The sequence below is a fragment of the Gambusia affinis genome, linkage group LG08, assembly GCF_019740435.1.
Source record: "Gambusia affinis linkage group LG08, SWU_Gaff_1.0, whole genome shotgun sequence".
Classification (NCBI taxonomy): Eukaryota; Metazoa; Chordata; class Actinopteri; order Cyprinodontiformes; family Poeciliidae; genus Gambusia; species Gambusia affinis.
The window spans coordinates 24964978-24977784 of NC_057875.1; the positions used below are offsets into that span (position 1 = coordinate 24964978).

At 40.7% G+C, this 12807-nt stretch overlaps 1 protein-coding gene across 4 annotated transcripts in view; it reads left to right on the top strand.

Moving 5' to 3' along the window:
* The window catches only part of map1ab (microtubule-associated protein 1Ab), a 65465-nt gene that overhangs the window by 15737 nt on the left and 36921 nt on the right, over positions 1 to 12807 (top strand). Inside the window, exon 1 of one of the 4 annotated variants that reach the window (XM_044125498.1) lies at positions 7344 to 7619. The exons of 1 other annotated variant lie outside the window; for it this stretch is intronic. The gene's annotated coding sequence lies outside the window, so the exon portion shown is untranslated. Of the gene's footprint in view, positions 1 to 7343; positions 7620 to 10623; positions 10666 to 12807 lie in introns of those variants that run through there. 2 more of the 4 variants (XM_044125497.1, XM_044125499.1) reach the window with 2 other exon arrangements.

The window sequence follows — 12807 nt, forward strand, 5'->3', positions numbered from 1 at the left end:
AAATCTAATCTAATCTAATCTGCTGGCTACAAAAACAATATTTTGTGTGGACGCCATTATTGTCCAGGACTGCCCTAACTCTCTTGGGCTCTTCACCAGGGCTTCATAGGCTGCCACTGGGATCCTCTTTAACTCCTCCATAACGACGTAATAGAGCTGGTGGATGTTAGAGACATTGTGCTCCTTCATTTTCTGTTTGAAAATCCAGCAGTTGCTCAAAAGGGTTTAGGTCAGAGGACATGATTGGCCTCCAACACCTTAACCTTCAGCTTCTTTAGCAAGGTGGTGGTCGTCTTAGAGGTGCGTTTGGGTTGGTCATCATGTTGGACTCCCTCACAGGGCTTTTCCACCATCCTGGAGTGAAACCCTTTCCAGTTGTCAAACGTGTTGCATTTCCACCAGAACCAGGCTCCTGAACACCAAATCTGATGTCATTCGGGCACAACTGGCTCTTCAGTGCGAGCAGTCGCATAATCTGTTGTATCACCCCATGGGCTTGTCAAACTGGGGACAAAGAAACAATAAATACTTGCAGCAAACAAAGACCGCAGAGGCACAAGGTGTCCTCCATCTTGCTACTATGCTCTTCTCCCATGTTGTGCAATGCCCCCTGTTGATCACGTATGCACGGTTCCCAAGAGGAATGGAAATGGGTGGTGGCTCTCAACAAACAATGGTGTTTGGAGACACGTGAACCGAACCTGTTATAGAACAAGAGTTCTTACTATACAGCAAACTGTAGCTCCCCACAGTTTGTCCCCAAACCATGACGCTGCCACCACCAGGCTTGACAGTAGGCAAGACACTCTTTGTACAATTCACCTGATCGCTGCTACACTTACTTCACACCATCTGAACCAAATATGTTTCTCTTGTTCTCATTCAACCATAAGACATGTTTCCAGTAATCTTTAGCCTTAGTCTGTTTTCTTTCACTAAACCGTTTGCGGGCTTTCTTGTGCATCATCTTTAGAAGAGACTTCATTCTGGGATGGAAGCCATGGAGACCAAATTGGTCCAGTGTGAGGGGTATGGTTTAAGCATAAACCAGACAGTCTGAGACTGTCTGCTTAAACCATAAGCAGTCAACCTCTTCAGCAATGCTGGCAGCACTCATATGCGTATTTTGAAGAGACATGACCATGAATACGGGCACTCGGCCACTTTGGTCGACCTGTTCTGGGTGGAAGCCGTATGGAACTGCTGTATGGTCTTGGCCACTCTGCGTGCGTACTGGCGCTAATCCATCTGTGCCTAAACTGCACTGTCATCATGTGCTACTCCCCAGTAATCTCTTTCAGATGGTTCCGCTCTTCCCATGTGGACTAAAACATTTTGTTAGCCTCCTGTTACAAAATGCATTTACGCTTTTTGACACTTTGTACTTTTTAATTCTAACCCAGGACAGCTCATTGGAGAAGGGAAACCTTTCTATTGGGGCATTTCAGGTAAATCGTTTTATGTGTTTTTTGAGCAGTTTCTGATCCATTGAAAGCGTAGTGCTGTTGTTCCTGTACTACACACTGGCTTTAGATGTATCTTTATGTGATCTTTCTTTGGTTGTCCAACAATACTGGGTAAAAGTTCCTTGTATGTTTTGTTTTCTGGTTTTAGCTAAATTGACCTTTTCAGAGAAAAAAGGGCAGGAAACTGCTACTTCGCAAGTTGTTGCTAGCTAACCAAAGAGTAGATGAGTTTGTTGATACCACCAACCTCTTTAGTTAACTGTGAGAGGTTGAAGAGCCAGAAGCCTTTAGTTCTGGACTCTGGACTGCATTGAGAAGGTGGTGAGAGGAGAACATTAGCTAAGCTGAACGCAATTATAATAACGCCTCTCACCCCTTTATGAGACTATGGAGGCCTTAAGCAGCTCCTTCAGCAGCAGACTGATACACCCACGGTGTAGGAAGGAAAGATTTCACAGGCTATTCAGACTGTATAACCGGTAAAGTAGCACTGATAAATCATTAAAATATCTGTACCACTCCCTACCACGACTGCCTTTGTTTTCGCTCATCTTGGCATTGTACAGCATCACAGTTTCTTAAGTTATTTCTTATACATTATTTTTCTAGGCACAACATCACAGATCCTTTTTAAAGAATCACTTTTACACATGAAGTTATTGGTGGTTCAAATGGAGCTAAAGTTTTATCAGGATATTTTGTGGTACTATTGCGATAACAGCAAAATTGACAATAAGAAATACTGATTACTTTTCTTTTAGGAAACTGTCTGCCACAGCAATCGCAGCCCCACAAACCCAAGTTCTGCTCTAGAAAAACATTCAACTTGTGATAAGCTTCATTAGTTCACCAGTCACATAAAGAAATGTGATTTGTGTCAGTAAATTCCAGCCGAGTAGTATCCATATTTTCAAATTCATTTGTATTCATTGGTACAGTTTTATTGAACAGGGGAGAAAAATAGTAAAAACAGTAAAATCCTGACAATGCAGACAGTTTTATGGGTTTTGTCATTAATTGGAATTTATTGTGACAATATATTACATTATGACAAATGTAAACAATACAATAAATGTCCACCCCTGCATGCTGAGTAGCCTTTAGTCATTTTATATTGTTTTCTATTATGATTTGATTGATTGTTGTTTATTGCAGTTGTGTTTTCTTTTGTGCTGTGACACATACATTTCCACATGGTGGAATCAAAGTGTATCAATCTAAGATCTATTTTCTAAGCCTACATCTCCCACAATGCCGTGCGGTTCTGGATCGGAGTTTGGCGAAATGATCAAAATTCTACTGGATTTTCTATAGGTATCGATCACGAGTATCGCGATACGTGTATCTGCCGTATTAGGAACACATCTCCTCTTTTTTTAAAGGATCCTCAACTAGCAACCCTCTGATATTCATGACCTGATTTCCCTCTGTTGCTCGAACACCACATGAGCTTCACTTCACCTAGAGGACGAGAGCAGAGGAAAGAAAGGAAAAGTGATGGATGCTTCCCTCCACTGTGGTTCATACATAATGAAGGCAGGAGTTCAATTATGCAAAGCGTTGATATTGATCCCAGAGTTTGTCATCGCTGCATTCTGAGATGTAAGGAGGAAAATATGGAGGGAACGAACCGAACCTGCTGGGTGGAGAAAATAAAGGGATGGCACATGAAAAAGTTTGACAAAAACCAATTCAGATCTGCATATGGTGCTTGGCAACAGATTTCGATTCTCCGTTTCCATAATTAGTTATTTTTTCACTCGTAACAATCGCCCCGGGGACGGTTTCGAGCTAAGCTACTTCACAGGGAAAGAAGAAAGGGAAATACTTCCCTTTGGAGACAAACAGGATGTGACATCAGGCCAAACCACATGAAGATATTTTAAAACGGCACTTTTGCTCGTTAATCTAAGTGAAGTTATGAATTATTAAGCATCAGGTAAATGTGCACGAGATAGCCCACCTCTTTCTGATTTGTCAAAGTTAATCAGGAAGAAAAATACCTGTATGATTTTTTTAAAATTATTATTTATGTTCTATAAATTTGTTATTTACAGAGAACAACGACCGCCTTCGTCCTGCTGTCCATAACCTTTTAGCTGTCTCCGCATATGAACGAGACCTTTCACAGCTTCTCCTGATTGGTAGTTTAAGGTTAGTAGGCGAAGCCTCGGGGCGTCAGCGTCCACTGAATGGACTCTGATCAGCTGACAGGATTCATTCAGGTTGCAAAAGGGAGCAGAAAAATAGACGAAGCGTGTTTGTGTTTGAGCTCACAGCATCACCGGATACAACAGTGCAGCAGGTGGTGCCGCCGTACACACATGACTCTGTTTTCACACACACACACACACACACACACACACACACACACACACACACACACACACACACACACACACATATAAAGCTGTCAAAACAGCATTCAATTATAAATTAGATGCAGGACATTAACTAAAGAAAATACACTTTAGTATAAGATAACTGGTCGTCGTTTATCAAAGTTATGTGGCAGGAAGAGGTAAAATTACTAAATATTTAAACACATAAATCACCTTAGTGGGATGTGAACTAGCTGAGAGAGGTTTAGGAGAGGTTCGGTGGGCTGCTGTACGTTGTCACACAACATGATAGTAATTTGGCTTGTAAATATGTAATTAACAGTGTTGTGGGAGGACGTTTTCCCAACAGGGTGATGATGAAGATTTTTTAGGTGAGACTAGAGCTCCGATGAGCACATCTTCTCCTTGACCTGCCTTAAATACAACCTCATGTAACACTGGTCATCTGATGCGAACCGTCTTCATCTTCATCAATCCGGTGGTTGCTTTAATTTCAACCCACATCAAGATCATGAATGTCCTCAAAGGACCGGTAGTGGTCGAATGTATTGATGAAACTACCCATTAACAAGCTCTTACAATATTAATAAATAGCTGTCTCTGCTTTTGAAGAGTACTTCTTACGACTAAATAATAAAATCTGCTGGGAGTGCAGGCTCTTATTTAACTCTTCTTCCAACGTTTTTTTCCTGGAGGCTAACGGTAACCCAGTGTAAGCTGATACTTTCCTGAAACAGAAGACTCTGTTTTTGTCTTCCAGAAGCACGAACAGGTATTCGGCCGCGAAGCACTTATTCAATCTTCTTCAGCTTCTATTTTTCTTTTCTTGGACATTTTAGTATAACTTAATTGTTTCTAAACGTCGTTACGGTTTACACGGAGCCGGTGTTCTGTCAGATAGCCATACATTGTCAGATCGTCATACGCGTATGACAAACTGACAAACTATATCTGTCAGATCAGCATACGTTTGCATACGTTTCAGCATACGTTGTCAGATACGTTGTCAGATAGTCATACGCTTAGCTCAGACATGTATACGTTGTCATTACCATATGATTTTATTTAATCAGCAACATAGAATCATGACGTAGATAAGGATTTTTTTCAAAAGTGAAACACTGGTTTTGCCCCAGTTTCAGTGTGGGTAAAAATTGCGTTTTCATACACGACATGCTATCCAAGTTAGCAGACATGTTATCCAACCCAAAAATATTAAGGAAGTGGGGGACGTGAATTTAAACAGGGCGTGTTTTAGGACGTGTTTTGTAGTTTACTGCAGCTGCAGCAGCATTAAATTTAATTTATTTAGTTACTTTTTATTGTGTCTCTTCTCGCGTATGACAAGCTGACGACTCCTCTCAGTATGGCGGACCTCCTGCAGAATGCGCATGCGTGCGCATGCGCTCTTACCATATGTATGCTATTCTGACATGTATGGCTATCTGACAGAACACCGGTTTTGAGCGAAGCTGTAATATTTTCGTTGCGATCCAGCCTCTCTTTTATGCGTCATCGGTGATCGTGGTTTCTGACGCCCACACCTTTTGAAAACTCGGTCTGGGAGTGTAGCTTTTCGGTAACACGCCCTTCCATCTCTCCACCCCTTTTGCACCAAAGCGTGCGTGCATTTTGACGATGATAAAATCACAGCACCTTATAGTGGCCTGGCATCACAACTACAGCTGACTCGAGGTGTCTCGGCTGTGCCGTATAAACATGGAACTTTCCCCAAATAAATATTTGAAAATACCTGCAGTCTCCAGACAGCAGTCTTGTAAGAAGAATCTTCGGTCTTGCTAAGAAAACGTCCTTTAGATGAACGTCAATGTGACGACACTACCCTCTGGTGGCCGGCTGCTGTCACTGCATGGTAGAAAGTCTGCATCTGGTGACTGCATGTTGTAAGAGCATCTCTTTTGATTTGACGACTACAACTTTCAGTCTCTAGAAGGCCAAACAAATAGCCACAGTGGGCCTTGGATTTGACACATGTGCCTTCGTGTGTAAAACATGTCTTAATAGAGCGGTCTTATCATCAGCCACGTGTCTGCACTACCTTGTTCTTGGGGCTTTGGGGTAAATACTTACTCATCCTTAAACTATGATTGTGCAAAAATAATCATAGTGAAATAAATGTGACAGATAAATAAAAGGTGCTAAATGAGTACCTTATGCTGTGTTTTCCACATTCCCACAAATGTTTTTGTTACACTTTCAGACAATGAAAAACGACTAAGAGTAAATACTGAAATCACTTTTCAACAAATTTCTTTGCTAAAGGGAAAAGTCCTATCAAAGTCCACCAACATTGTGAGAAAGAGTAATTTCCCCCTTACGATTAATGACTATTAGGCAAAGGGTCTATTCTTGACCCTTTGCAACTACGTCACCTAATAATAACCAAATATCACCGTTAGTTGCTGACAGACATGCACTATTGGTACTAACAGCCAAATTGGATCAAATGTGACTTAAACTAAATTTGACCTTGTAATTTCACGCCTTGAAATTGGGAAATTGGGCTCCTTCTGAAACTCCGCCTTCAGGAAGTCATCACAACATGGCTCCTCTATTAACCCTTTAACAACGTTTTTACCAGCTGTTTGCTAATTGCTGCTGGCTAGTCTGAAGGAGCTGAGTGGTTGTAGTGATGGGGGAGGGCTGCTCTGTGAGGCAGAAGCTTAGAAACTGCAGCTCAGAGGAGGAGCTGCATCATTAAGGTAGAATTAGGTCCAACCAGACATTTTGGACAGCTAAATGGTTGCCATGGAGATTAAAGGATTTCTCAAGCGTGCATGAAAACATCAAGGTGACACTCTAGGTTTTTTTGATGGGGAATTACATTATAGCAAGATGTAAAGCTTAAAAAAATCTATTTTACATAATTCTGCCTCTTTAAAATCATAATTGTGGGAATCATAATACTCTGAATGATTTTATACTTTCTCCTTTAGTTCTGTCTAACCTTGTTATCATAGACAGTGAATTTATTTAAATACATTAGCCAGCTGCTGAGTCACAGCATCGGCAAGTGGACTTTTCTCCCAGAAATGTGGGAACAGAAACTTACATGTTTGGTCCCGTTTGACTTTAAACATCCACTAAAATACTAAAATACATTTTGTACCCCCTTCCTGCTAAAGTGTGTTTAGTGAATTATAAGAAAATACTACCCTGAAGTCCAGGCATTAATTATTAATTATCCAGTGTTAATATTCATTTGACGCCACACAGTCCTCTTTCACTCCAGATTCAAGTTTACGTACTCACCGAGCAATTTGCTGCACTGCGTTCTGCTACAGTCAACGCTCATTGCCGCTAATATTTTAATATTAACATGGAAGTGAGGACAGATGCACACGGAGTAACGTCGTCTCGCATAAACGCCGCCAATCTGTGAGTCTCGTGTTTACAGCCCAGCAGTGAATGAGTTACTCCTGGTGCAGTGTGTGTGTTTGCGTGTGGGCTGGTGTGTGTTTGCGTGTGTGTGTGTGTGTGTGTTCGGTGCGCCCCTCCCTGGTCGCTCCGCACGCCGCTGCTCGGCTGCCTGCAGACGGATGTTGCCGCATCTCGGCGCGCTGCGCTCCACCGCTACGCTGCGTTCTTCTCCAAATGTTGCCAAATCTCCTCCTCTGTCCTCCTGTCTCTACCCTGACACACACACACACCCTCTTTCTCTCTCTCTCTCTCCCTCTCTCTGTCTCCAACACACACACACACTCTGACAATCACACGTAACGGCGACATTTCTGTCCGGCTTCTACACACACAACTCTCTGCTGAAAGTGGCTCATCGTCATCTACAACGGTACGTAGAAGAAACTGTCCTGCCTTTATTGTGACAGCTTCTCGTGTGGGATGACAGCTGCGTGTATTTTTGCAAATTTTCTTTTTGTTCTCGCTCAGCTTTCTCTCCCATTTTCTGCACACAGACATGACGTCTGTCCTCCCGGCACTGCGTATCAGTCGGGTTTCTTTTCGCTTGTTTGTGTTGCGCAACATTCTCCAGCATCCGGGAAGCAGGTTCTTTTACTTTTATGCGCAGTGGAGGTTCTTTTTCTTCTTTTTTTTTCTTCCTCTCTCTTATGTGGGATAGAGGAAATTGGGGCATGAGACAGCACAAAGTCGTTAAACAATCAGCTCTCTTAAATCTAGCCTGACAGAAGGACGGGCAAGTAAGGTTCAGCCAGCGAGAAGGATTTAGTCAGGTCGTGTCTTCATCCACTTATTGCAGGTGATGGAGAAGCACAGTAATTAACCTATTTTTCCCCTATGAAAATACTGGATACCCCCTATTCCATAGCAAATGACGGAAGCTTTTAGTAAAGCACAACAGATTTCTTTAATATAGCCATTTAAAAACAATGGAGTTTGATTTGAGTGCTTTTTTGACCTTGTTTTGTTTGATTCCATGACATAAATCCATTCAGCTGTGAGCTAAACTAGATAAACTGTAAACAGACTAGAGATAACGAGAGTCGGCCCAAAGCACAAGCAAACCGAGCAGCGTTCTTTGTTCCTCCAGGCCAGCAGGGGGAGCTCTCCCGGAGTGAAGGACTTCTCAAACACATGTCAGAACTTTGAAGCTAGGAGTAAGATTTTTGAAGATTGAGCCCCTTCTTTAAAAAAAACAAACAAACAAAAAAAAGCTTTATAGAAAAAGTATTAAATTGCTGGACAATTGTCTGAAAACAACAATATTATCGTTTATCGCAATGATTATTGGGACAGTATATCGTTCCTGCTGGTTAAATCTATTGGTTATCACAGTTATTTAGATGATTCATTTGTAGAGTAAAATTCATTTAGCTGCAGTTTGAAGTGTTTACAGTGATGAATATCAACACCAGCATAACAGTCTCATATTATTTTATCATATTAGTAACATTGACCATATTAGTCAATTAGCCAGGCTACCTGCTCAGGTAAGAACCTAAAGGGCCGGGTGATGTGGCTAAAAGTTTCAGATTTTTTTCATACCAGATTTGATTTTAATGGAATTTTTCTTTATTTTCTTTGCTTTCATTCTCAAAAAAAACAATTTCCACACGACAGAAATTATTTCAAAAAGGGGCTTTTATTTCAATCTTCTGAGTTGTATGACGGCGTATTAGGGCGAGAATTATTTGTTAAATCGAGATAAAAGAGTCTCAATGTTAGTAGAATAAAGATGCAATAGAAAAAAAAATCTTAAAGTTAGAAGAAAAAAGTTGTTTTATTGAGAAAAAAGCTTCAATAAAGTTACCAGGACATTCTGGATCTGATCAGTTGATGCTGATGTGTTAAAACATGAAATACTTTGTGTAAAACTCATACCAAAGATGCTCAATATTCCTCATATTAATCTTTTTATTTTTCTCATACAAATTCTACTAAAAGTACAACTTTAAAGTTGATATTACAACTTTATTCTGGTAATGTGACTTTTTTTTCTTAATAAAACGATAAAATCTGAGCTTTACCCAAACATCCCGCCATAGAGTTGACCTGAATTCAAACTACAAATAAAGAGAAGCTGTTAAATATCCTCGTCAAACAAGACGGTATCAGACATGCTGACATTACTGGCCATATTTCCATTGACCATAAAACTGGGCAAAATTATGAAAATAAACTTGCTTAAGGAAACCCGCCAATTCACGTTTTTTTTTGATAAAATTTTTTATCTTTAGTATGCAGTGGTTTTTTTTTTTGGCCGTATCCAAATAGATGTATTTTGCAAAAGAACAATTTTTCTTCTTCTGCATCACAAAAGTCATGTGATCTACAACCGGACAATACTACTGCCAAAAACGACAAAGAAGACGACAGGAAGTCGTAGGAGGATGATGATTTTTTTTTCTTTCTTTTTTCGGGGAATGTGCAGCTGGTTCCATCAGAGGCCTCACAGCATCACATAGTTCATGAGAAGTTGTCGTTCGAACGTGTTGAATCCATAGTTCTTCTCTAAAATTGCAGACTACGATTTCCCCAAAACACCGCATACGTAGTCGCTGCCAGGTAGGCGGGGCTTGTCACTGCCTGCATAAAACGCTGTTGTCTCTTCTGGCGGGTGATAGATGGTGAGCGCTAGCTCTATTGCTGAATTATGACTGTAGCTCATTTAATTGTTTACATCCATCGCTGCCATGATTTTTAATGACTTATCACATTAACAAGCTTATTTACTTGTGATTTTGATTTAATTTCTTATTTAATGGAAACGTCGCAATTGTGAAATTGTGTTTTTTCAGCATTAGCAGAATACAGCTAAAGATTTGCACACGTTTGTAATGTAATTGAGCCATTATGAACTCTGGAAATCCAAGCAGTGAAAAATTGATCTTCAAGAATCAAAAAATTGATAATCACCGAAGCAACCTACAGTCATCTGCCTAACGGACATACTGTTGTGGGTTGGAATCAGTGTAATCTTAAGAAGCACGACGGAAAGTATCTCCAAACAGCCTAGTTAGTGTTAGGAAAGGTTAGCTTTCTTTCAGTTATTGCTGACTGGCAGTGAAAACTGGCATTTTCTGGTTCCTAATGGTTGTTGAAATTTACCGAAAATGGGGCCCCGCATATCAAAGCACAGCCCAGGTCCCCGTAAGGCATTGGAGTGGCTCTGGAGATGACTCCCATCCAGGTGATGCAGATGAACTCATTGACTTCCTCCTCCTGCTGCCCCTCCCCTAGCTGATGTTTTTCTCTCTACCATTGCCATGGTTTCCATGCAGCACGCTGGCAACAGAACGACAGCGTCGCTCTCCCCGCGCTTGTTTTTATCCGGGGCAGGACGAATGACTGTGCAAATCCGGACCCGGGTGCAGCGCGAGACGACAGAGACGGTGTGTGTGGGAGTGTGAGGGTGGGAGGTATGTAATTTGGTTAAAACGAGCAAGCAGCCGTCGTATGCACTCCAAAACAGATCACTGTTCTTCTGATGATTCATTCATGCTGAGGAGGATGCTGCTGTTGCACCATCCTCGTCTGTGATATGTGTATGTGTGTGTGTGTGTGTGTGTGTGTGTGAGTATAGGGAATGTTTGCAAGAGGACGATTGATGCCAAGCAAAGCTGCTGTTTTTCCAGATTAGTCAGTGTTCCTCCTTCTGTGTGTTTGAGCTACCGTCGTGTAATGAAGCTGCTCCGGTTTCCTTTGCAGGGTCTGCTGGTACCGAACGGTTCCAGTGACTCAGCAAGAGGTGCTTCGACCCAGACTCTGTGTTTGTTAGGGATCTAAATGAGCGTCTGTTTGTGTGCAGGATTATTTTTAATCTCATGTAAAACTGTGAATGAGTTCTGGACGTGGTGTTTTCCTTGGAGAAAATCTGTCTATTGTTTTACATTCTGGCTAAAAATAGACCAGAAAAAAAATTTTCTTCCAACATAGAGGTCTAATTTTACCTAGTCAAGGATTAGAGGAGGTTTGGTACGAATTCAAAATGCTGATTTATTTATTTTTTTCTGTCTCAGGAATCTTTATCCTGAAAAGCCAAAATGAGATTCTCTCAGTATGATAAATGTGAAGAAAAAACCCCAAAACCTTTGCATGGTATTATCATAGTGAGCCGCTGTTATTCAGGGGGGTTAGGAAACAAAACCGCCTGTAAATAGCTTAAACCATCTGCAAATACTTGAGAGCTTCTCTAAGAATGCTCATAATTCTTAACAGTTCACACAACAAGCATACCTTAACCTACATTAATACACACAGTGGAAATGGTATTGGCACCACCACAGAAACTAACATCTACAGTCGTCCTCATTTTCTCTCTTGGGGTTCAGCCAATCAGTTACTGAACTGTGAATAGGCACAAAGACTGTCCACAAATTTGTGAGATTAACTTTTTGTTTTCAAAACAGGAAAGCATCAATTATCCTAATTTCTGCTGCTGCTAAAGTGACATACTTCATATTACAGATGTAATCATACTGACTGTGAAATTTATTGACTACTTTTTAAAAACAACAACAGATAAAAACAATACCGTAATAACGGTGACGGACAGCACTCCTTTATAGCCATTACCAGGACAGTAGAACGTAAATGTTTTGTTTCGTTTCATCCTCTCGTTTTCACTGTATTGGCGGTCCAAAGACAGAAACATGGAAGGGAATGGGCCGGCTAATCTCTGCTGCAAACTCTTTCCAGAACTTTCTCTGCCATTTTATGAAAAAGACATTAAACCAAAGGAGAATGTGTTTATGGTATCTGGCCCTATCTACATGTAAGTATCTGGTGAATTTAGCATGAAGGTGTCTGCTTTAAGCTTGACACCCTATTCCATTTATCACTGACATTTATTTTGAAATAGGAAAGAATGTAACTCTTGAGCTATAACTCTTAAGTCCAATAATAAAGCTTTTTATTATTATTAAATCAAGCTAGTTGATGACTCTGTTGCAATTGGATGGAAAAAGCCTCACTATGCCCAAGTCATACATGTGGCAGCGTTTTTAGTATTCAGTATAGAAAGTATTGAGAAAAGTGATGAGTTACAAAAAGTGTGGCCTGTTCTCACGTCGCTCTATGTAACCTCACTTTTTACTCAACTGAGTAACACTTAGCTCTCTATAAAATACAAAAAAAATCTCTACAAATGAGTTCTCAAATGACGTAAAAGTCTTGAAACGTTTTGCAAAGACAGTATTAACTGAAAGCCCTTCCTTCCCTGCTGCAGATGCTGAAACAGTTTGCAGGCTTCTCTTATCCATGTTTTAGTTTAGCTGGCAGCTTAGTCACTCAGGGTTGATTACCATAACACGGCTCTCCTGCACTGCAACAGATTCAGCTCATTGACCAACGAACACTGAAACAAACTCTGTTTTTTTGGATTAAATTATAGTTTGTCAAAATAAGATAGATGTTCCTCGCTGGGCATAATAAATCATGTACTTATTGTGCCATTTTATGTCATATAGAGCCATGTGTGTTATTGTAGTCTTTAATCGTCATCCAGGCAATGTACCCCAATCCGGTATTATATCACGACTACTGACAAGTGAAGTGAATTA